This window comes from Lissotriton helveticus, assembly GCF_964261635.1.
Source record: "Lissotriton helveticus chromosome 1_1 unlocalized genomic scaffold, aLisHel1.1 SUPER_1_unloc_80, whole genome shotgun sequence".
Lineage (NCBI taxonomy): Eukaryota > Metazoa > Chordata > Amphibia > Caudata > Salamandridae > Lissotriton > Lissotriton helveticus.
This window is the reverse complement of record NW_027611726.1, coordinates 264363-288725: the sequence shown is the minus strand read 5'-3', so window position 1 is coordinate 288725 and position 24363 is coordinate 264363. Positions and strand designations below refer to the sequence as shown.

The following is a 24363-nucleotide window of genomic DNA, read 5'->3' as shown; positions in this document are numbered from 1 at the left end:
TGGTTACACGCAATCTGCTAGTATTGACAAACGCTATTTCATTGGCCACACATGGCTATATGTACACTCCGTCAGTTGAGGTAAACACCGAAATGAACTAGCTTATGTAAAAAAGCGGCGACTGTTGAAAATGGCAATGTATATGCACATAAGCGGCGTTTATTTGTGTTCACTGTACCCCTTGTTGTAAGCAGAACGGATATCGCGAAACACTGACTGTGTTATCCCGCCAGCATAGACCCATGCACACACATACACGACAGCCATTTTAGGCACCATGGCCTCTCTGCCCGTTTGTTAAACCCCCGGCACCCCTCCCCGCGCGCACTGCTCATGCATCGGCCATAAAACCCTCTCCCTCTGCGTGACCCTGCTCTAGAAGTAACACTCCTGCTTGACCCACACCCCCCATTTCCTCCCAAGAACACCCTTCCCCTCAGCTGACGAGCCCCCCCAGCTGCACTTGGCCTTTCGACCCGGTCCCAAGTCCTAAGACCAAGCCTCGTGGATGTACACCCCCCCCCTTTTCCTGCCCAGCATAACAAAACCGTGATACACCAACCGAAGTGCCCGATCTTATCGCCTGCCCAACCTTTGATCTGATCATCCCCTCCTGCCCTCGTGTCCTGTAGGAATGTCCGGCTGAGAGATCACAATCTCTTGTTACATTTAGGAGGGGAGGATGACCTCCGAGCGACTGGTATGGGAATAGGCCTGAAGCTGGGATTCCAAGCATGCTTTTTCCTACTTCAAAGCGTCTTTATTGCAATAAGGAATGTTTGTGCATCATAAACATGTGTATAAAAGACGAAGCCTCAGAGAAACTTGTTAGAGCACCTCCTGAAGACACTATGCGAGTGTCCGAAATGACAGGCTCTCCTCATGAGAAATAAAACTCTGTTCTTGTTTTCCTGCTTCCAGCGCCCGTCTCTTTATTTGGTAATTGTTCAAGATGGGAACTAAGAGGCGTCCTGCGCCAGCAGCCTGGGCATCAGGTGCGTTATGGGCTGACTTTTCCACACAACTGGACCTTCAGGAACGGCTCGCCGCACACATCCGTGCTTAAACCAACACCACGACTCCCGCAAGTCTACTGAGGACGCACCCGTCCCCAATACCCCGGGGGTGCCACGCTCTGTCCAGCAGGGAGCTGGTATCTGTACTTTTGCCTTTTGCCTGCAACATCCTTTACCAGTTTCAGTTTTTAACGTCTTTATTTCGAAGTTTTTCTTCATAAAAGACATACATATAAAATTCATAATCAAAACACACAACCAATATGTACAGGTTTGTACAAACAATTAAATTTTTTTTTCTAAGAATCTTGTTTAAAAAACAATTAAATAACATGGAAAGACGTTTATGTCAATGTTAATACAAATATAAAAGGTCAATTCAGGAATACTTCCCAAGAAAAATTAGTTAAGTTTGACACTCAGCTATTGGCTCTACATAATTACATATAATATAAGTTGCCTTGCTTAAGAAACCACAATACTGGTTAAGTTAAAATGTAAACTTGACCCTTAATAACAGCTATTCAAGTATTGCAGTGTTTATCTATGAAGAGCCGGTGTGCTAATACCACCCCTTTCAAGCAGAAAATTGTGTGCTACTTTAGATCTTGGTAAGGGAGAGTATGGGGTACACGGATAAAAATCATACAAATCCCAAATGGAGATGGGGCCATCACCTACATGGGGCTGGGAGGATCTTAAGTAGGGGACGATGTTTCTGTTCCTAAATTTAACAAGGATTAGGTCCCCAGGAATGTCCTTTGGTAGTGACCCTAACCAGCCCACCCTTCTAACACTCAGGATACCAGCATCCATATTGGGTAGCAGGGGTCTATATTTAGCTAACCAGAAAATGACCTTGTATAATAGGTCCTGATGACTCTCGGATTTCCTGTGAGCGGGAACTGGTACTCCTGAAAGAACAAGCACAAAGGGTGCGGCTTCCGGAGGTAGATCTATACGTGCTGTTCTGTTTGGCTCTGCTCTATTAGCGGAGTAATTTGTTAACAAAGGTTTAGGGGCGATTTTAGTAACCAGTGGGGGTTGACTCTTAAGAGGCTGTCTTTCAATCTGGACATTTTTTGTATTAAACAAAGGTTTATGCGTGGTTTTAGTAACAATTGAAGGTAACATACTGGGAGCTGAGACAGTTTTTGTTGTGTCAGTTAACGTTAGCACTTCAGGTATAGTTAGTGGAATAGAACAATTGGGTGTTGCCATGTTTATAACATGTAAAGAGTTGGCTTTAATAGCAGACTCTATACTTGTCAGCCTATCCCCTAAAGCGGTGATTCGTTCTAGCAAGGGTGCTATTACAGAATTTAACAACAGTTCGAGTTGGGGCAGTAGTTGCAATTGAGACGATGTTATTTTATCATCCAAACATTCACCAACCCCCCTGGGTGTGATAGAGTTTATAACAGGCGATGGGGGATCGATACAGCGTTTTTGTATTTTGGGTTGGAGTTCATATTCATTTGCCCCTTCGTATTTCCTTTTCACACTTTGCCCCGGCAACAAAGCAGTAGCCTGGATGTTATCCTCATTAGGTGGTGGGGAAGGTTCACCGGGTCTGTCAGGGGAAGTGTTGATGCTAAGTCCTTTTACGGGGGAGGGGGATATTACTGGAATAAACTTAGTCCCGCACAGAGCATTTAATTCCTCCCAGTAGGACAAGTTTGGCAAACAAACGGGGGTATGTGACGGGGATAGCGATTGGCGATGATCATCAATATTTGTTTCGCAGATAGAGGTGGGAGATGCATAGCTCAGAATAAGCTTTTCCATTCTCTGGCTGTGGTATAGAAGGTTGGTATGCCCCCTTATGTAACACTAAATGTAAGGTCTGAACAAAATTAGTGACAGTGAAGGAGAAGCCAGGAAGTCCATGGATAGTCTTGTAAATGGTATGCAGTACTATACCTTCTTTAGCTGTGAAGCCAAGAGAGCTGGCCCGTCCCGGCCACCTCGTGCCTCTGAGGGCCACAGAGGGCCCACCCTTTGCCCGGGCTTAGCCCCAGGCGCTCCCGCGCGCGACTCGCGGGGCGAGAGGGGGTGTCAGCCTTTTACTGGCGCCTCCGGGCGCTCTCGGCGCGTCACGAGCGCGCTGCCTGGCTCAGGGACCGCTGGGAAGTGTAGTCCCTGGTCGCGTCCGCCTGCTACCGCCGTTCCCCTCACGGCTCCGCCCGATGGCGACCTCCCAAGTGAGTCTCTGGTGTTCCCCCGCTGGCTCCCGAGGGGTCAGCCTTTTACTGGCGCCTCCGGGCGCTCTCGGCGCGTCACGAGCGCGCTGCCTGGCTCAGGGACCGCTGGGAAGTGTAGTCCCTGGTCGCGTCCGCCTGCTACCGCCGTTCCCCTCACGGCTCCGCCCGATGGCGACCTCCCAAGTGAGTCTCTGGTGTTCCCCCGCTGGCTCCTGAGGGGTCAGCCTTTTACTGGCGCCTCTGGGCGCTCTCGGCGCGTCACGAGCGCGCTGCCTGGCTCAGGGACCGCTGGGAAGTGTAGTCCCTGGTCGCGTCCGCCTGCTACCGCCGTTCCCCTCACGGCTCCGCCCGATGGCGACCTCCCAAGTGAGTCTCTGGTGTTCCCCCGCTGGCTCCCGGGGGGTCAGCCTTTTACTGGCGCCTCCGGGCGCTCTCGGCGCGTCACGAGCGCGCTGCCTGGCTCAGGGACCGCTGGGAAGTGTAGTCCCTGGTCGCGTCCGCCTGCTACCGCCGTTCCCCTCACGGCTCCGCCCGATGGCGACCTCCCAAGTGAGTCTCTGGTGTTCCCCCGCTGGCTCCCGGGGGGTCAGCCTTTTACTGGCGCCTCCGGGCGCTCTCGGCGCGTCACAAGCGCGCTGCCTGGCTCAGGGACCGCTGGGAAGTGTAGTCCCTGGTCGCGTCCGCCTGCTACCGCCGTTCCCCTCACGGCTCCGCCCGATGGCGACCTCCCAAGTGAGTCTCTGGTGTTCCCCCGCTGGCTCCCGGGGGGTCAGCCTTTTACTGGCGCCTCCGGGCGCTCTCGGCGCGTCACGAGCGCGCTGCCTGGCTCAGGGACCGCTGGGAAGTGTAGTCCCTGGTCGCGTCCGCCTGCTACCGCCGTTCCCCTCACGGCTCCGCCCGATGGCGACCTCCCAAGTGAGTCTCTGGTGTTCCCCCGCTGGCTCCCGGGGGGTCAGCCTTTTACTGGCGCCTCCGGGTGCTCTCGGCGCGTCACGAGCGCGCTGCCTGGCTCAGGGACCGCTGGGAAGTGTAGTCCCTGGTCGCGTCCGCCTGCTACCACCGTTCCCCTCACGGCTCCGCCCGATGGCGTCCTCCCAAGTGAGTCTCTGGTGTTCCCCCGCTGGCTCCCGGGGGGTCAGCCTTTTACTGGCGCCTCCGGGCGCTCTCGGCGCGTCACGAGCGCGCTGCCTGGCTCAGGGACCGCTGGGAAGTGTAGTCCCTGGTCGCGTCCGCCTGCTACCGCCGTTCCCCTCACGGCTCCGCCCGATGGCGACCTCCCAAGTGAGTCTCTGGTGTTCCCCCGCTGGCTCCCGGGGGGTCAGCCTTTTACTGGCGCCTCCGGGCGCTCTCGGCGCGTCACGAGCGCGCTGCCTGGCTCAGGGACCGCTGAGAAGTGTAGTCCCTGGTCGCGTCCGCCTGCTACCTCCGTTCCCCTCACGGCTCCGCCCGATGGCGACCTCCCAAGTGAGTCACTGGTGTTCCCCCCATCCTTTACCCTTCGCAGCCGGGTTGGAATTGTCACCGGTGCTGCGATCCACCACTCTACACAAGAACTACACAGTCCTGAAGAGTCACGTCGTAAACACGGTGTGACGAAACACGTGTCGGCTGGTTCATGTCTGTTGTACTGATCAAGATTGCTACATAAATTTCAACTTCACCATATTATGGACTTTGACCTTTCTTTAGCTCTTTTTGTCATGGACAATGTCATAAATTGTTGAGTTCTGACTTCAGAACCCATTACGCTACAGCGTGTGCACAGTTGTACTTATCTGTTTAGTGTAGGCTTGTCCTACACTTTGGCAGGGGTTGTTTTGCTGTCTGGGTTTGTTGCCTCTGACCTGTTTGCACCCTATAACTTCGATCCAAAAACTACTCAAAATCGCACACGCCAGAGTGCCAGATCTTCCTGTCCATTAACTCAAACCTATCCTCTTTACGTATACTACTGTGTGTGTGTGTTGTTGTGTGTGGTTGTTTGTGGTTGTGTGTGTGTGGTTGTTTGTGGTTGTGTGTGTGTATGGTTGTGTGTATGGTTGTGTGTGTGATTGTGTCTGTGGTTGTGTGTGTAGTTGTGTGTGTAGTTGTGTGTGGTTGTGTGTTTGGTTGTGTTTTTTGTTGTGTGTGTGGTTGTATGTGGTTGTATGTGGATGTGTGTGTATATGGTTGTGTGTGTGGTTGTGTGGTTGTGTGTGTAATTGTGTGTGTGGTTGTGTGTTTTGTTGTGTGTGGTTGTGTGTGTGTGGTTGTGGTTGTATGTGTGGTTGTGTGTGTTGTTGTATGTGTGGTTGTGTGTGTAGTTGTGTGTGGTTGTGTGTTTGGTTGTGTGTGGTTGTGTGTTTGGTTGTGTTTTTGGTTGTGTGTTTGGTTGTGTGTGTGGTTGTGTGTGTGGTTGTGTGTGTGGTTGTGTGTGTGTGGTTGTGGTTGTGTGTGTGGTTGTGTGTGTGGTTGTGTGTGTGGTTGTGTGTTTGGTTGTGTGTGGTTGTGTGTGTGTGGTTGTGTGTGTGTGGCTGTGGTTGTATGTGTGGTTATGTGTGTTGTTGTGTGTGTAGTTGTGTGTTTGGTTGTGTTTTTGGTTGTGTGTGTGGTTGTGTTTTTGGTTGTGTGTGGTTGTGGTTGTGTGTGGTTGTGTGTGTGGTTGTTGTGTGTGTGGTTGTGTGTGTATTTGTGTGTTTGGTTGTGTGTTTGGTTGTGTGTTTGCTGGTGGTTGTGTGGTTGTGTGGTGGTGTGTTTCAAGTTTTATTAGTTTAGCACAGTTACTTAAAACTATTGCTGTACAAAGTCTACTTCAGCATGAATGTAAAATTTAGTTTTTAGCACATTTATCAAATAAAAACAAGGCTAAAAAACAGTTTACAAAGCTTAGTGACCAATATGCTTATTGAGGAGCAGCATTATAGTTGCCTATGTGAGCGTTTTGCTATATTTGGCCGGATAAAATAGTTAAGACGAAGTGTACTGGGCCAAGGGACGAAAAAAGTCTGTGATCAGTCTTTGAGGGGGAGGGGGAGGAAGCATGGAAACCAAGGGAGGTAATAAAAGATTGTCCAAAAGTTTCACAAATTTTCCAAACCTAGCAAGTGCTTGAATGTCAGTAGATGTAAAACACAAGACCGAGGCCTCCCAGCACGTCCTGGAGCCCCATTTTAGGAACAAGGGTTTCAAAAGGGACCTCCTAGGGGCTGCTATTGCCGGGCAGCAGCACAGGAAATGCAGCCATGCATGCTCCCCCCTCGCTTGTTGGGGCCCATTTATTGAAGACCGTCGAGCGCAGGCCCAGAAGTCGCATAAACATTATGTTCTTCCGAGCCACTTTGCTTAAGTTTTCCTGGCAGTATGCTTGTGGACGCCCAAGTAGATACGAAGAGTTCAAGGGGAGCAGGATGGTTGGTGCCTTTAAAGCCTGCAGATCCATGGACTGAGAAATAAGTTTGACTTGCTTATTGATGGTGCGTTTCCAGGCCGAGTATGGGATAGTGACTGAGGGAAGAGATGACTCGTCGATCTCTAACACTCTTATGGCCTTTATAATCTGGGTGTTCCAGGGATTGCCGGGGCTACACAGGATTCCTTTTAGCTGGGATTTAAGAGTGTTATCTCCTGCTTTTAGGGTCCTGATAAAGTATTTCAGGGTGTCTGCCTCGCAGTAAAAAGATTGTCTTTGTAGGCCCAACTCCAGTCGTAGTCTTGCCCGCTGAATAAAGCTTGGCAGATGGAAAAGTTTTTTATAGGTGGAGATTTGGGCGAGCTCAAGACTAGAGGAGCACGCTCCAGGAAAGGCCTGGTGTCCATAAGTTAATGCGGGAATTAGAGTGGCTTTAGCCACCTTCAGGATGGCTTCTGCAGAGGGGCTGCTCAGAGTTTGGTTCAGCCGGGTCAGGGAGTATGTAATTGCGCCTGCTCTCTTTTGCAAGGCGGCTAGGTGAGCTGTAGGCCTGGACGTCTCGTTGAACCAGACTCCCAAGTAATTATATTTTACTGTTGTATTAATCCTGGCGGGTCCGATGTTCCATGCCAGCCTTTTCTTGTTCTTACATCTGCCGAATACCAGTACCTTCGTCTTTGCCTGGTTGATTTTCAGGGCATTGGCGGAGTTATATGTATGAAGCATATTTAATGCCCGTTGAAGATCCGATTTTGCTTGGTCCATTATTACAATATCATCTGCATATTGTAATATGTGAAGAGACTTTTCAGCGGGACCCAATTTTGGCGGGAGAAGATTGCTATTCTCCAAGAATGTTCCCAGGTCGGCTGTGTAGAGATTGAACAGCAGTGGGGCGAGAACACAGCCTTGCTTTAGCCCCTCTTCAACGGCGATTCTTGAAGAAAGTGTCTTTGGGCTGGTTTTAATTCGCACCCACGTGTTCTTATGCAGGGAAATTAGTGCGCCTAGCAGGTCATGCGGGATCCCCCATTTGTTCAGCTTCCTCCACAAGATGTTCCGAGACACTTTGTCAAAGGCCGCGCTGTAGTCTATAAAGCAGCAATAGAGTGGAAGATGTTTTTTTTGTGCAGCTTTTTGACTCAGAGCGGCTAGAGTAATGATGTTGTCTATTGTGGAGGCTGATGCCCGGAACCCAGTTTGGTAGTATGGTAGTATATTATTTTCTTCGACCCATTTTTCCAGGCACCGAAGAAGACATCGAGCCTATGTCTTTGCCTCCAGGTCTAATAGGGCAATGAGGCGGTAGTTAGCCGGTGACGCAGGGTCACCTTTCTTGAATATGGGGTATAGAGTCGAACCTAACCAAGAATCTGGGAGCTGGCCTGTCGCGAAAACGTTGTTAAATAGGGGAGTCAGAAGGTCAGCCCACTCTTCCGGGGCGCATTTAAATATCCCAGCTGGGAGACCGTTGGGCCCTGGAGCTCCGTCTTTTTTCATGGCTCACAGATACTTGATGACCTCGGCTGCGGTGGTCAGTTCGAGAGTTTCTATTTGAGTGGGAGCAGCACGATCTCTTAGTCCTATCACCGCGGGGTCGCCAGAGTCACTGCGATATAGATTGGACACGTGCAGAGCCCAGGCTTCTTCACAGACTGCATTTCCTCTCGTCTTGTTGGTGGAGCGGAGTTTGTTCATATAATTCCAAAACTGGGACTGACTTTTGCTCTTGAGAAGGGCAACATTTTTTACCCACTCAGACTGTTCTTTGAGTCTCTTGGTCTCCCATAAGGATTTCTTGTACGTCGTCCGCAGCAGTGCCACCTTTTTGGCGGAGTGCACAGTTCCAATCAGATTGTGCAGTCGGACGGCCTTCCTGAGGTTTTTTCTTTGGGAGGCTAGCAGTGGGTCATGGGTTTGCTTCAGGTGTGGCCTGGATGTTCTATGATGGCGCGCAGGCCCTGCCAGGAGATCCTGTAGCTTAGCAATGGAGTTATCCCACCGGTGATGTGATTCTATCGGGGCACTGTATCTGAAGTTACGCGTTTCGCCCTTGAGCCAGGTTCCCACCTTGGCGGATCCCTGTGAGACCCATTTGATTCTCCTAACCATAGTGTGCAATTCAGCTCGCGTTGAATGCCCCACCTCTGTCGTTTCGAGGGCGACTTGCACTTGAAGGTCCAGTGTGGCCACTATGGGGTTATGGTCACTCTCCAAACGGTAGGGAATTTCCATCCTTGCAAGACGATTACCCAGAAGCGGGGAAAGAAAGATGTAATCAATGGTAGAGATACTCCTAAATGTTGGCAAGAAATGAGCGTCCGGGAGCAGTTCCTGCGAGATTTGCTGAGCCGAGCGGAAGTTATGGGTTGTTAGAAAAGTGATCATCGCTTCTTGCTCTTTGGTTTTCCTGGCTAAGAGGCCGTTGGATGCGAGGTCTTTGATGTTGAAGTCTCCTAGTAGCAGTACCTCCATGGATGCAAATTACGCTAGAAGGTCTTCCAGTTGTTTTATCATCAGATCCGTTGCAGACGATTTTGCGGTTTTTGCTGTATTATGATAAATGTTAATTAGGAGGATAGAGCGTGCCCTGCCTGAAAAAGACAGACCGGTAATCAGAACCGTCTGCCCTGCCGTCAGGTTCCGAGTGATAGGTGTGGCCGTTAACTTGCACCTGTGGCTGATGAAAATGGAGAGGCCCCCTGAGGGTCTTCCGTGAGAATTGACCTTAGCGGCCGGTTGAAAAAGTTCATGATAGCCAAGGAGAGGCGATGGGGATAGAGACCAGGTCTCCTGAAAGCAGATTATGTCGCTTTTGTTCAGGAATTCAAAGGCTGATTTTGAAGCTAGGGTTGACTTTAGCCCGCTCGTGTTCCAAGTTGTGATAGTTAGTTTGGAATCGGGCCAGTTGGTGTTCTTATTAGGAGGATCGCTGTTGCTGGGCAAAGTTGGTTGATGACTCTGGGACTGAGTCTCCGTACCGCATGTAGTTGGCATGGGGGACAGGGCAATTAAGTTTACAGCTTATCATACGTTGGTTTTTATAGCATGCAATGTTTAGGAGATTGTCCGCTTTCGACGCTTCTGGAAGCCAGGCATGGGTTGCGCCCCGGGACCCCTTCAGTACGCTGGAAAGCTGTTTCGCAGGGGCCTGTGGGAGAAGGACGTGAGGGTATTTTTGTTGGGTGGGGACCCACGTTTCAATGCCCCAGTTTTCAAATTGGTTGGCTTCCTTAAAAATTGCATTCCTGATGGATTTCTGGGACCATGTTGTAATGGTGGCCTCTAAGTCCCCTCTCCCTGGTATTGTGTAGAACTTGACTGATGTAAGGTCTGAGGAGGTGACCCCGGCCAGTGCTGGAATGCAGTTAAACAGGCGGAGGAGATTGCGTCTGTTAAGAGTATCATGTGGGCCCTTGTGCTCGTAGTGTGGATAAAATACTAGTTCTGCTCTCCTTTCCGGGCTTCTGGCTGTACCAAGTAAAGGAGCTGTCGCCATCTGGAGTTGGAAGCGAGCTTCAGGTGGGTAAATAGACCCCCCGATTGGCTAGTCATACCCGAAGCCTGTGGCACTTGAGGCAGAAAATACCTTTGCGGCTGCAGATGGAGGTCCCAACGGGCTTCAGTTAAGTCTTCTAATTGATGGGGCGCACTGCGGTCTGTGGCAATGCCCACTAATGGGCTGTGAAGAACCGTGTTCGTGATTTCTGCCATTCCCTGGGGTTGAGGTGGACTATTCCGGTCTTCCATTATCGCTTCAGTGATCTGTGCGGGGTAATTCTGGTTCCCAGCGCTGTGGTCTTTGGTACTTGTTCCTATAGATTTGTTTGGCAGTGATACATTTACTGTAGTTGAGGTATGCACTTCTGAGGCTCTTGTGATCCCGGAGCTGCCCAGGGTTGATGACCCGTGCTGTTCGCTGGTGACCATTGAGCCAGCAGGGGACTTACTTTTCTCGATGTATTTTATTTTGGGTTTTACAGTTGGGTTGAAAATGGGGAAGTGGGGGAGACCCCTTGATTTAGTAACTGGTAGACTGAATGCCGCTAACCCTTCATGCCCCGATCTTCTTTTCAGTAAGCGTTGTTTTTTAGATTGTTTTTTTGTTTTTTTTCTTTCCCGCCTTGACAGTGAGGTTTTTGTTGGAGGCGTAGGAACGCTGTGAATCAGGTCCATGTGGGTACTGTTGGGGCGGTCGGATCGCGTAGTTGATACTTGCGTCGATGTGGTTTCAGTGAGATCCAAACCCGCTGGGAGCGGGCCGGGGCTGGTCCCTAATGAAAGGCTGGCCGAACTTTTAATGGCTTGGTCGGCACAAGGGCGTGTATTTTTTCTCACAGGGCATGGGCCTGCTAGTAAGGCGGAGCGTAAAGGGTCTTCAAGGATAGGTGAAGTTTGAAACTCTTGCATGAGCGTAGGCTGAGATGTTCCTTGTCTGCTGCTGTGGCACACTGCGCTGTTCAGGATTGCGCCCATGATTTCGGGGAGGGACGAGAGTTTGTTGATTATTGGGCTGCAGGGACAAGAGCTCCGATTGCCCGTTGTCCCCGCCAGGTCTTCGAGGGTGCGTATCCTGGAGCCCAGATCCGACAATGTTGATGCCAAAGTTTGCATTAGATCGATTTGCAGCTCCATTTTCTGTGACTGCCATAGCGTAGCCTTGGCAATCGCGTCATGTTTTGCATGGAGGGATGTCAGTGAGACCGAAATGGAGTTTATGGGGTCCGACAGAGTGAAGACGGATGATTCCTGGTCCTCTGGAGGGTTTCTGAAGAAGTTTGAGGAGGGACTGAAGCCTGGTGAATGGGCGAGTGATTCCTCAATTCGACTTTCTAAGGAGGCCAGGAATCGGTTGGATAGTTTGTGAGATAATGAGAGGCCTTTGTTTTTTGGGCTCTTGTCTGAAGGTAGGGAGACATTCCGGCTAGTAGAAGGGGCCCCTGAGCATACAATTGGACTGGGTTGTAGTTGAACCTTCGATGTTAAGTCTGCAATATAACAATTGTCAGTGTGTTTAGATGGTGACAACAGGACACTGCCGTGGACTTGGGCTTGTACTTCTAGCTTAGTCGCGTTGTTTAAAATCGTGGTGTCTGTGGATTCTGAGCTGAGGGCTGGTAAGGATGAGTTTCCTGGTGTTGCAGAGAAAGCGGACAATGAGAGAAGAGGGCTGTCATGAGTCGTGACAGCTACCTCCTGGGAGAGGATGAGCAGCTGATGTGTCTTGTGAAATGACTCGTGGATTGTCTCGTATGTGATGGAGGGGCCGGGTGAGGGTAGAGAGGGTTTCTCCGGGTTGAGTTTTTAACGTAGGCAGGTCCGGGGGAGCAGAGGTTATCCATCTGGGTGTCATCTTTTAAGTCTGTATCCTGCTGAGATGATTGGATAGAGGAGCAGTCCTTTTGGACAGGGGTTTTAATAAAGAAGTCGCAAATCCGAGGTTGCAATTGCGCTTGCGATGATAAGCCGCCTGTATTTGACGTCTCGTCTTTGGATGGGGGCGACTCCTGCTGGGCCCCTCCAGGGGAGGCGTAGCGGAGCGGAGTGTAGTACCTTTCCTCCGTGGGAGTCTTCTGAGTTGCTTGCTGTCTTCCATGGTGGGCCCCGAGGTGTTTATTGGCGGTTTAACAGGGGGGGTGGAGGAGACTGCACTCCTCCTAACCTATCAGGAGGGATAAGTGCACGGAGGTTTAGGAAGAGAGCCAGGGAATAGGGACCAGGACAGGGCTTCTCGCCTGTTAACTGGTGGCCCCCCTCGTCCCCCCCAATGGCTTGGTGACTTGGTAGTGGCTTGGCGACGGCTAGGTGAAGGTGTGGCGACTCCCCTAGACGCCGGGTCTTGCCCTTCCGGTTCGTCCTGCGGGTTTGTTCAGTGGGCGTTAGGCGTTAGGCTTGAAGCTTTGCTCCCTTTGGGCTGCTAGAGACCGGGAAACAGGTGAGCAGAATGAGTGATGGAGCGTCGGGTAGGGGTTAGGCGGTAGCGTGATGACGGGTGCTAGAGGGTGGTAGAAGGGTGGTGGTAAGAGGGTGGTAGGAGGGTGGGCAGGTAAGTGGCACACCTCAGCTCACCTCACCTCGGCTCACCTCTGCTGTCGAAGCCCGCATGCACCACGCACCTGCCGTGGCTCCCAGCCGTGCTCCGCTCTCTGTTCTCAATGTGCATGGGATACCACACCTCCTCCTCCGCCTTGTGCCTGCATTACCCCTTCAATGCTCCTCTAAGTGCTCCTCACCTCGGAGTCCTTTGTGATCTTCAGGGACTTTGAGCTCCCTTGATCCGGTGAGCAGCTCTGCGCTGTGCTTACTTGCAGATAATGCCAGGACCTGGCGCTGGACTGTGCCGAGGAAAGGAATAGACCGTTTCTACCGTTTCTGCCTTCAGCCTGCTGCCCGCCTTTCTCTCGGCGTTCGCAGCTCGCTTAGCAGGGGGAGGCGCAGGCCGTCACTCCGTGTTCCCTCGGTGGCGGCGGTACCTCAGCTTAGCTTTTAACTCGCCCCCCGCTGTGTGGAAATTGCGGGGGGTGGGGGGTAGCAGACCGGGAGCTATGGGCTGGGAATCGGGTGGAGACGCAGAATACCAAAACCGGTGAGCTCAGACAAGCGCTGCCGGCGTCTCACTCACGTCCTCCTCGCACTCTCGCTGACTCAGGAGCGGCGTGAAAAAGTGTGGTGGTGTGTGTGGTTGTGTGTGTGGTTGTGGTTGTGTGTGTGGGTGAGGTTGTGTGTGTGGTTGAGGTTGTGTGTGTGGTGGTGTGGTTGTGTGTGTGTGTGGTTGTGTGGGTATGGTTGTGTGTGTGGTTTTGTGTGTGTGGTTGGGTGTGGTTGTGTGCAGTGGTGTGGTTGTGTGCAGTGGTGTGTGTGGTTGTGTGTGTGGTTGTTGGTGTGGTTGTAGTTGTGGTTGTAGTTGTGGTTGGGTGTGGTTGTGTGTAAGACGGTAAAAGTTAAAGCCCTTGTAAGATACAAGACGGCAAAAGTGAAAGCCTTGTAAGATGCAAGACGGCAAAAGTGAAAGCCATGTTAGATACAAGACGGCAAAAGTGAAAGCCTTTTTAGATACAAGACGGCAAAAGTAAAAGTCTTGTAAGATGCAAGACGGCAAAAGTGAAAGCCATGTTAGATACAAGACGGCAAAAGTGAAAGCCTTGTTAGATACAAGACGGCAAAAGTGAAAGTGCTTGTAAGCCGAATTGACTTGAGATATGGCGGGGGAGGGGCTGATGAGCAGGTGGACAAATGGTGCGCGCGCCCGGCGCACATGCACTGTACCCGATCCGCCTGCTTTGGGAGCATTTTTTAAAGTCCCTTACTATACTCTCGCTGAACAACGCATGTTCGTTGGCTCAGCGAGACCTAAAAAACTAGGATTGACCAAATAATTACAGTTTTGCAGCAAGAATCTTTCTGTATTCACTATGCTGTGCATTATTCCGCGGTCTAGTGGTTGGGTCCGGAATCGCAGTCTTTTTTTCTTTCTTTTTTTTTCTTTTTCGGAGCCCATGTGGGCGTCGAGGTCCCACCTTCTGGTGTTACTTCCTGTGACGTTGGCATGCTTCCTGCAGAAGCTCCCACTTTTGTGCGCCATCTTCAGATTCTTTTATCCACCGTTGAGTCTGGATCGTCACAGAGAGGCTCCAGAGTTTTTGGAGAAAAGAAGACACAAAAGGATGTATTTTTTACAGAAAATATTGGAGAAGGCAACGAGGAACAGGACCACCAAGCCGGGACGACGAAGGAGAACTTCGAGAACTTCGACGTCCAACGGAGAATGCGCACACAGGGGGCCCCCTGAGCGCTGGAATGGACTAGACACCTTTTAAATTCTGCCATAACTGCCACCACAAATACGCGCAGAAGGACCAGCACCCGGTTTGCAATGGGATACATTTATCGTGTATGCCCATAGTCTTATCTAAATAGGTATTACCCCTTTCAGCATCAACAGACCTCAAATTGTCTAAAGCATTCATCACCACATTTTCTATGTTAGCCTGTAACACTACATCGTTTGATATGGTTGACCATTTCAGTCTCCTCCGGTCGTTTGATATGGTTACAGCCCCCTGACCCCTAGGAACAGATTCTGCTAAACTTGTCTGATCTTGCATTTTAATTTTCAGGGACAGTGGGTTGTGGTCGCTTTCCGGGCGCATAACAATTTCCATGTCAACAATTAGGCACCAGTATTCCATTTTTAAGAAAATATAGTCAATACGACTCTTTCTAACACCATTGTCGAAGGTGAAGTTGGCTCCGATGTCCGATTTGGTACGGCCGTTTACGGCCCTTAGTCCCCAAGTAAGGCAAAAGGCGGACCAATTCAAAGCAGCCTCCGTTACTTTAACTAGGCTTTTGTTTGAAAGATCGGGGATTTTCCAAGTCACGTCTTCTGCAAGCCCCCAGTTATCCTTCGGCAGGTACAGTGGCTCAATTGTACAGTTAATGTCACCTGCTAACATTTTGAATGTCCCTTTGTTCCAACCTGATAGTAAGGTGTCTAAGGCACCTATCAGCTTGGGGCATCGTCCACCCGGGAGGCCTCTAGAGTATATGTTGATAATAAGCATATCCTGCCCCCCTGCTTTACTCAACCTTATGGCCAGTATATCAGGGTTGTCCACAAAAATTTCAGAAACAGAGTAACACCAAGCCTGTTTAACCCATATGGACAGCCCCCCTGACGCCCGCCCTTTAGTACCTTTTATTGCTGGTTTAAAAAAGTTTACATAACCAACCATAAAAAACGGGGCAGTGGCCCAAGTTTCTTGCAGAAGCACGACCTGATAATTACCTATGAACTCCAACCAGTCCTCAGAAACCAGACGTGTCTTAACTCCAGCAACATTCCAAGACACCATATATGAAGATAACATGTCCAATTCTACAGAAATGTTACTAACTGTCGGGGGGGAAAGGGGACTCGATAGACATGCACTTGTTAGCCTAATTTCTTCTACATTAGAGATGGAGACCTCTTCCCCAAATAGTTCCCCCTGTATTCTAATTTTGTTATAGGGCGAAATCTGTTGCACCCTTGTGAGGTCCGAGGTGGGGATGGATGGAGTAGACGCTCCTTCCCCAATCCTTGTTACTGGAATTGGTAACTGGGTCGGTGCACATAGTCAGTCAACCCATTCCAAATCTGACAGTGCCTCGAAATGATTAAAGAGTGGGGGGTAGTATGGGGGGTAGGGGTTTAAGTGCTCTCGAGGCCTCCCCCCTCGAAATTTCCAGTGGTTGGAGCCCATTGAATAATTGTGGTGCATGTGGGGGTAAAAATAACCAAGGTGCAGGGTCTGAACATCACCTAAATGGGCAAATCTAGCTTTCCTCTGAATTCTTTCCACCACCCAAGGGTCTTTAAAAGAAATCAAAATACAATCCCCTTCCAGATCTTTTTCACCCTTTCCTACCCAGTCAACTCTCCTTACATAAAGGATTTCAGTGGGGGATGATGGGGGGAGAGGACGGTGTTTATTTAGCCAAAATGTGACCTTATTCCGTAGGTCCCCTTGTGACTCTTTGGTGCCCTCTCTTAGGGGGGCCACCCCAGTTAAAACGATAGTGTATTGTGCCGCTTCTGGAGGTAAATTAGCTCTGGGAGGGTGTTGTATGTTGCTATTAACAGTCCTATGATGCCTTTCTGGGTGGGGGGTTTTCTTCTCTTTACCCAATAATGGTGTTGGCACTGTGGTATTATTAATTTGTTGTGACGGGCCATTCACTAAGTGTTGTTTTACTGGCACGTTTTTAGGAACCAATGGGTGTTTGGCTTTCGATGTTTCATGGTTATATGCTCTACTGGCAGTGATCGATGTAGGTGCTGCCGATTTTGCCCCCGGATTTTGCTTCTTAATATTGTGGCTGGTTGATGTCCCTACGGGTAATATTGTGGCTGTCCCCCCTTTTTGGTTGACACCCCCTGCGGAATTAGGACCCCCTGTCCTGGGACTGGAAGATGTAAGTTTGTGCAGAAGGTCCATGTTGATATTAGCTGCCGCTTCCAAGACATCTATTTTAGCGGACATTATCCTTGTTATTTCAAGGACCGGGAGCAATAAGGTTTGAAACATTGTTTCCATCTTGGCCAACAAGACATCGTCGCTGCTAAAACACGTTGGACAAGGGTTAGAGGACCCAGAATGAGCTAGTGAGGGGCAATACACTATTGGGAGTTCGGGATTGATCTGTGAGTGAGAGGGGCTAGTCCTATTGACGTAGTCTATTTTGGGTTGTTTTTGTTCCTTGTCTCCCTGTGGACTTGAGGCATGTTTTCTTTTCCGAGAGATGTAATTGGTGGTGACTTGTTGCGAAGCTGGCATACTGGGTAAAGTGGGGACATTTGATGGAGGGGTGCCACCCGTGCTACTCTCGTCATCCTCAAAATTTTGACTATCAACTTCTAAGCTGGACAAGTTGATATCAGAATTCAATTCCATATTTACATTGGCCGTGGCTATTGGAGCACCATCCCCATCAACGTGAACTATTACTTCTGATTCTGAGGTTGAAATGCAGTTAAACGCTGCATTCGTTATGGGGCTTTTAGCACGGGCCAGGGCACCTATAGAGGAACGCTTCCCAGTAACTAAATCCAGGGACAGTCTATGTTCTACCTGTTCTATTTCTTTTTCTAGAATTCCTGTAGCTCTAGAGATAAATGCATCGAGGGGACCTGAGACAACACCCTTTGAGGTTTGTATATGCACTAGGCGCTGTTTACCAGATCTTAGTGACATGTTTAAAAAGATGTTGTTAGGACTTATAAATAGACCACTGAATATGGCTAGGTGGGGTATTACAGGATATAAAACGAACCAGGACTCCGGGCCCAACCCAACCTCGTCCGACCACAGACGGCCACAGACGGTCCCGCCCTTGTCCCGGGCTTCTCCCGGGCTTCTCCCGCGCGCTCCCGCGCAGCGGGGATAATGCTTCCCTTTTATTGCAGTGTGATTGGTCAAAAGGGGCGTAGCCGGCAGGGAGAGCAGCCCAGGTGGACACGGGCGCGCGGGGACTCCTGGAGCTTGGAGTCCACCGCTTCACGCTCGCAGCCCTGCCGGTCTCAGAAGAGCAAACAAACCCCTCCCAAAGTCCAGATAACCGCTCCTAGCCGCGAAGCGGGACCGGCGAGGCGTTGCGGCTGAAGCAGGCAGGCAACAACAGGCTCCCTCAACTCCCTCCTCGGTTCTTTAATCCGTTAGTCCGTCGATATCAGGCAAGTGATTTAACAAGGAATCCACAGATTACAGGGCAGGACGCCGCTTTATCCTTCCAGGTGGGGGCGGAGCCGGCAGGGAGAGCAGCCCAGGTGGACACGGGCGCGCGGGGACTCCTGGAGCTTGGAGTACACCGCTTCACGCTCGCAGCCCTGCCGGTCTCAGAAGAGCAAACAAACCTCTCCCAATGTCCAGATAACCGCTCCTAGCCGCGAAGCGGGACCCGCGAAGCGGGTCCGGCGAGGCGTTGCGGCTGAAGCAGGCAGGCAACAACAGGCTCCCTCAGCTCCCTCCTCGGTTCTTTAATCCGTTAGTCCGTCGATATCAGGCAAGTGATTTAACAAGGAATCCACAGATTACAGGGCAGGACGCCGCTTTATCCTTCCAGGTGGGGGCGGAGCCGGCAGGGAGAGCAGCCCAGGTGGACACGGGCGCGCGGGGACTCCTGGAGCTTGGAGTCCACCGCTTCACGCTCGCAGCCCTGCCGGTCTCAGAAGAGCAAACAAACCCCTCCCAAAGTCCAGATAACCGCTCCTAGCCGCGAAGCGGGACCCGCGAAGCGGGTCCGGCGAGGCGTTGCGGCTGAAGCAGGCAGGCAACAACAGGCTCCCTCAGCTCCCTCCTCGGTTCTTTAATCCGTTAGTCCGTCGATATCAGGCAAGTGATTTAACAAGGAATCCTCTCACTGCGTGCCCCACCGCTGCTTTTTAGAGTCACTCCTCGTATTGAAATTCTTTGTAAAGCACATGCCACTTGTAGGGAAGATCAAAGTCTCTCTGACCCCTTGGTACGTAATATCCCATACCGGCCCCCAAAAAAACCTGACTCTGCATGATTTACTATATGATAATACCTCCTTGAAATATTGCTCATTTTACCCAGGCTTCAGTCTTGTGAAACTAGTCTTTGCCCTCCCACCCTCTTGTCCACACAGTACCCTGGATCCCGCCAGCAATTACATGCTCACCTGTCAAGAGAACTTACAGACAGAATAAAAGTATTCCTGTTGGTGGACACTGAACACTTTCTGTTAATAACTCCACTGGGCGCAATCTCATTGGTGCCTTGCCTGTGATATTACATTGTTTGCATCAGATTCTCTTAGTGCCTGGCCTGTGTTATTGCATTGTTTGCATCAGATTCTCCTAGTGCGTGCCCTTTGTTATTGCAGTGTGTGCATCAAACGTAGTGCCTGGCGTTTGATATTGCATTGTTTGCATCAGATTCTTCTATTGCCTGGCCTGTGTTATTGCATTGTTTGCATCAATCCTAGTGCCTGGCCTATGTTAGTGCATTGTTTGCATCAGCCCTAGTGCCTGGCCTGTGTTATTGCGTCATTTGCATCAGATTCACCCAGTACCTGGCCTGTGTTATTGCATTGTTTGCTTCAATCCTAGTACCTGGCTGACTTATTGCATTGTTTGCATCAGATTCTCCTAGTGCCTGGCCTGTGTTATTGGATTGTTTGCGTCAACCCTAGTGCCTGTCCTGTGTTATTGCATTGTTTGCATCAGATTCTCCTAGTACTCGCCCTGTGTTATTCCATTGTTTGCGTCTGATTGTCCTAGTGCCTGGCCTGTGTTATTGCATTGTTTCCATCAACCCTAGTGCCTGGCCGTGGTATTGCATTGTTTGCATCAGATTCTCCTAGTGCCTGGCCTGTGTTATTGCATTGTTTGCATCAGATTCTCCTAGCGCCAGGCCTGTGTTATTGCATTGTTTGCACAAGATTCCTCTAGAGCCTGGACTGTGTTATTGCATTGTTTGCGCAAGATTCCTCTAGTGCCTGGACTGCGTTATTGCATTGTGTGCATCAACCCTAGTGCCTGGCCTGTGTTATTGCATTGTGTGCATCAACCCTAGTGCCTGGCCTGTGTTATTGCATTGTTTGCACAAGATTCTCCTAGTGCCTGGCCTGTGTTATTTCATTGTTTGCACAAGATTCCTCTAGTGCCTGGCCTGTGTTATTGCATTGTTTGCATAAGATTCCTCTAGTGCCTGGCCTGTGTTATTGCATTATTTGCATCAATCCTAGTATTGGGCCTGTGTTATTGCATTATTTGCATAAACCCTGGTGCATGGCCCGAGTTATTGCATTGTTTGCATAAGATTCTCGTAGTGCCTCGCCCGTGTTATTGCATTGTGTCCAACAGATTCTCCTAGTGCCTGGCCTGTGTTATTGCATTTTGAGCGTCAGATTCTCCTAGTGCCTGGCCTGTGTTATTGCATTGTTTGCATAAGATTCTCCTAGTGCCAGGCCTGTGCTATTGCATTGTTTGCTGCAGATTCTACCAACGCCTGGTCTGTGTTATTGCGTTGTTTGCATAAGATTCTTCTATTGCCTGGTCTGTGTTATTGCGTTGTTTGCTTCAGATTCTCCTAGTACTTGCCCTGTGTTATTCCATTGTTTGCGGCAGATTGTCCTAGTGCCTGGCCTGTGTTGTTGCATTGTTTCCATCAACCCTAGTGCCTGGCCCTTGTATTGCATTGTTTGCATCAGATTCTCTTAGTGCCTGGCCTGTGTTATTGCATTGTTTGCATCAGATTCTCCTAGTGCCTGCCCTTTGTTATTGCAGTGTGTGCATCAACCGTAGTGCCTGGCGTTTGATATTGCATTGTTTGCATCAGATTCTTCTATTGCCTGGCCTGTGTTATTGCATTGCTTGCATCAATCCTAGTGCCTGGCCTGTGTTAGTGCATTGTTTGCATCAACCCTAGTGCCTGGCCTGTGTTATTGCGTCGTTTGCATCAGATTCACCCAGTACCTGACCTGTGTTATTGCATTGTTTGCTTCAATCCTAGTACCTGGCTGAGTTATTGGATTGTTTCCATCAACCCTAGTGCCTGGCCGTGGTATTTCATTGTTTGCATCAGATTCTCCTAGTGCCTGGCCTGTGTTATTGCATTGTTTGCATCAGATTCTCCTAGCGCCAGGCCTGTGTTATTGCAATGTTTGCGTCAGATTCTCCTAGTGCCTGGCCTGTGTTATTGCATTGTTTGCACAAGATTCTTCTAGTGCCTGGACTGTGTTATTGCATTGTTTGCATCAGATTCTCCTAGCGCCAGGCCTGTGTTATTGCAATGTTTGCATCAGATTCTCCTCGTGCCCGGCCTCTTATTGCATTGTTTGCTTCAGATTCTCCTCGTGCCTGGCCTGTGTTATTGTATTGTTTGCATTAGATTCTCCTAGTGTATTGCATTGTTTGCATAAGATTCCTCTAGTGCCTGGAATGTGTTATTGCATTGTTTGCATCAATCCTAGTATTTGGCCTGTGTTATTGCATTATTTGCATAAACCCTGGTGCATGGCCTGAGTTATTGCATTGTTTCCATCAGATTCTCCTAGTACCTGGCTGGTGTATTGCATTGTTTGCATAAGATTCTCCTAGTGCCTCGCCCGTGTTATTGCATTGTGTCCAACAGATTCTCCTAGTGTCTGGCCTGTGTTATTTAATTTTGAGCGTCAGATTCTCCTAGTGCCTGACCTGTGTTATTGCATTGTTTGCATCAGATTCCCCTAGTGCCAGCCCTGTGTTATTGCATTGTTTGCTGCAGATTCTACCAACGCCTGGTCTGTGTTATTGCGTTGTTTGCATAATATTCTTCTATTGCCTGGCCTGTGTTATTGCATTGTTTGCTTCAGATTCTCCTAGTGCCTGGCCTCTGTTATTCCATTGTTTGTCTCAGATTTTCCTCTTGACTGGCCTGTGATATTGCATTGTTTGCATTAATCCTAATGCCTGGCCTATGTTATTGCATTGTTTGCATCAGATTCTCCTACTGCCTGGCCTGTGTTATTGCATTGTTTGCATCATATTCCCCTAGTGCCTGGCCTGTGTTATTGCATTGTTTGCTTCACTCCTAGTGCCTGGCCTGTGTTATCGCATTGTTTGCCTCTGATTCTCCTCTTCCCTGGCCTGTGATATTGCATTGTTTGCATCAGATTCTCCTCGTGCCTGGCCTGTGTTATTGCATTGTTTGCGTCAGATTCTCCTTGTGCCTGGCCTGTGTTATTGCATTCTTTGCATCAGATTCTCCTCGTGCCTGGCCTGTGTTATTGAATTGTTTGCGTCAGATTCTCCTAGTTCCTGGCCTGTGTTATTGCATTGTTTGCATCAGATTCTCCTAGTGCCTGGCTTGTGTTATTGCATTGTTTGCATCAGATTCCCTAGTGCCTGGCCTGTGTTATTGCATTTTTTTGAGTCAGATTCTCCTAGTGCTTGGCCTGTATTAGTGCATTGTTTGCGTCAGATTCTCCTCGTGCCTGGACTGTGTTATTGCATAGTTTGTCAGATTCTCCTTGTGCCTGGCCTTTGTTATTGCATTGTTTGCATCAGATTCTCCTAGTGCCTGGCCTGTGTTATTGCATTGTTTGCATCAGGTTCTCCTCATGCCTGGCCTGTGTTATTGCATTGTTAGCATCAGATTCTCATAGTGCCTGGCATGTGTTATTGCATTGTTTACCTCAGATTCTCATAGTGCCTGGCCTGTCTTATTGCATTGTTTGCATCAGATTCTCCCAATGCCTGGCCTGTCTTATTGCATTGTTTGCGTCAGGTTCTCCTCGTGCCTGGCCTGTGTTGCATTATTTGTGTCATATTCTCCTCGTGCCTTGCCTGTGTTATTGCATTGTTTGCGTCAGATTCTCCTAGTGCCTGGCTTGTGTTATTGCATTGTGTGCATCAGATTCTCCTCGTGCCTGCCCTGTGTTACTGCATTGTTTGCATCACATTTTCGTAGTGCTTGCCCTGTGTTATTGCATTGCTTGTGGCAATTTGTTGATGGCCCTCTTTTGGGTGAGACCCACCCAGTTTCATGCAATATGGACTTGAGGGTTTGTGTCTGCGCAGGATGAGTTACATTTTGATAGCAAAATGGAGGAACTTGTCCAAAGCGGATAGATATTACCACGGATTAACATCGTGACTAATGACAGATAGAGAACGCAGTGGCGGCTCGCCCATTGGGGCATGGGGCATCGCCCCACAGCTTTCTGGCAGTGCGAGAAGGTAGAAACATACACGGTAAAAACTACCATTTATGTTTCTGCCTTCTTGCATTGCGAGAAAGCAGAAGTGCCTCTGTGCCTGGTTGGGGGCGGGCGGGCAGTCATGCTTGAGGGCGGGGGGGAGTGGCTTACCTACTGTTGTAGGTACTGACTGGTCGGCCCCAGGGTCAAACAAAGTAGTCATGCACACTCCTCCGTTTTGTCTATGTAGGCAGCATGCAGCCTACATAGAGAAAATGGCCCTGCCGGGGCGCTCTCCGCTGCGCCTAACCAATCAGAAATCGTTGTGATTGGATTAGGGGAACAGGAAGCGGGAGGTTGCCTAACAGGGTGCCTGGACTCCAGAGCAAGCAGGAGCTGAGGCGGCGGCGTGTGATTATTTATATAGATAAGATACTGATAGATTACCCCCCTTCCCCCCTCCCCCTGGCGTGAACTCAACCCACTTTGCTAGACACGACTGTTTACATGATACCATGGGATTCGATTAAACTTTCCCACCATAAATGCTTCTTCTTCCTAAAATTATGGAACCCTATCATTGAAAGCAATTGGGCTATATATCAACAGCAAGGGTCTTCTTTTTTTGACAGTGCATGGTAACCCTGTTTGCATGAATTTGCGTATTAATATGCCAAGGTTCTTACGTATAGTGTCAACTGATCACCATCATTTCTCAAGCTGACAAAACCAAAAGCGTTCTCTGTTAACAAGAAAGATGTTATCACAGTTTTCCAGCGTACCTTATCCTCCGACGCATTTTGTAGAGAAGGCTTGTGCAGTGGCGTAACGAAAGTTGAAGGGACAAGGTTCACAGAGGGGCCCCTGCTCCAGATTTAATCCGGAGCTCTGCAGAGTGAGTATACTGCTGAGTGGGCCCCCGTACTGTGGGGGATGTGGGGGCCTGTGTTACGGCCCTGGGCTTGTGTCGTTGATAACTACTCAGGAACTTTCTTTTCATAACCGCATAGCCACGTAACAGTTGAGCTGAAAAAGACCCCTGTTAGACCTGGCATCTTTTGGCGTGGTTTCCCCTGTCTTTTTGCCTCTACCTCCTGTATTTTTGATGTTGTGCTGGATTTCGTTCTGCTGGTTTAGATGCTTTGGACACTCTGCCGCTGCTGATCAGGGCCAGAGTGTAAGTGCTCCCTGTGTAAATTGTTATTGTATAAACATGATTGGCATATTTGTATCACCTAGAAGTCCATTGTAAAGTGCACCAGGTGTGCCAGGGCTGGTGATGACGAATGCTACGAGTGGGCCTGCAGCACTGGTTGTGCCACCCACGCGCGTAGCCCTAAAATGGAGTCTCAGGCCTGCCACTGCAGTGTCTGTGTGCAGTCCGCGAACTGCTGTGTCAACCCGGTCGGTGTCCCCACTGGCCGGGCCTAACCCTTCCCTTTCGGTACACATTAGTCACTCCTATGGAAGGCCCAAGGTACCCCCCTGGGCAGGGTGCAGTGTATGTGGAAGGTAGAGCATGTGTATGTGCAAGTGGCATGCTCTGGTAGTGAATGACCGCCATCTTCGT

General features: G+C 49.8%; 1 protein-coding gene across 5 annotated transcripts in view; it reads left to right on the top strand.

Moving 5' to 3' along the window:
- The window catches only part of LOC144806533 (uncharacterized), a 97595-nt gene that overhangs the window by 46421 nt on the left and 26811 nt on the right, over positions 1-24363 (top strand). Inside the window, exon 1 of one of the 5 annotated variants that reach the window (XM_078672877.1) lies at positions 23635-23688. The exons of the other annotated variants lie outside the window; for them this stretch is intronic. The gene's annotated coding sequence lies outside the window, so the exon portion shown is untranslated. Of the gene's footprint in view, positions 1-23634; positions 23689-24363 lie in introns of those variants that run through there. 5 annotated transcript variants of the gene reach the window in all.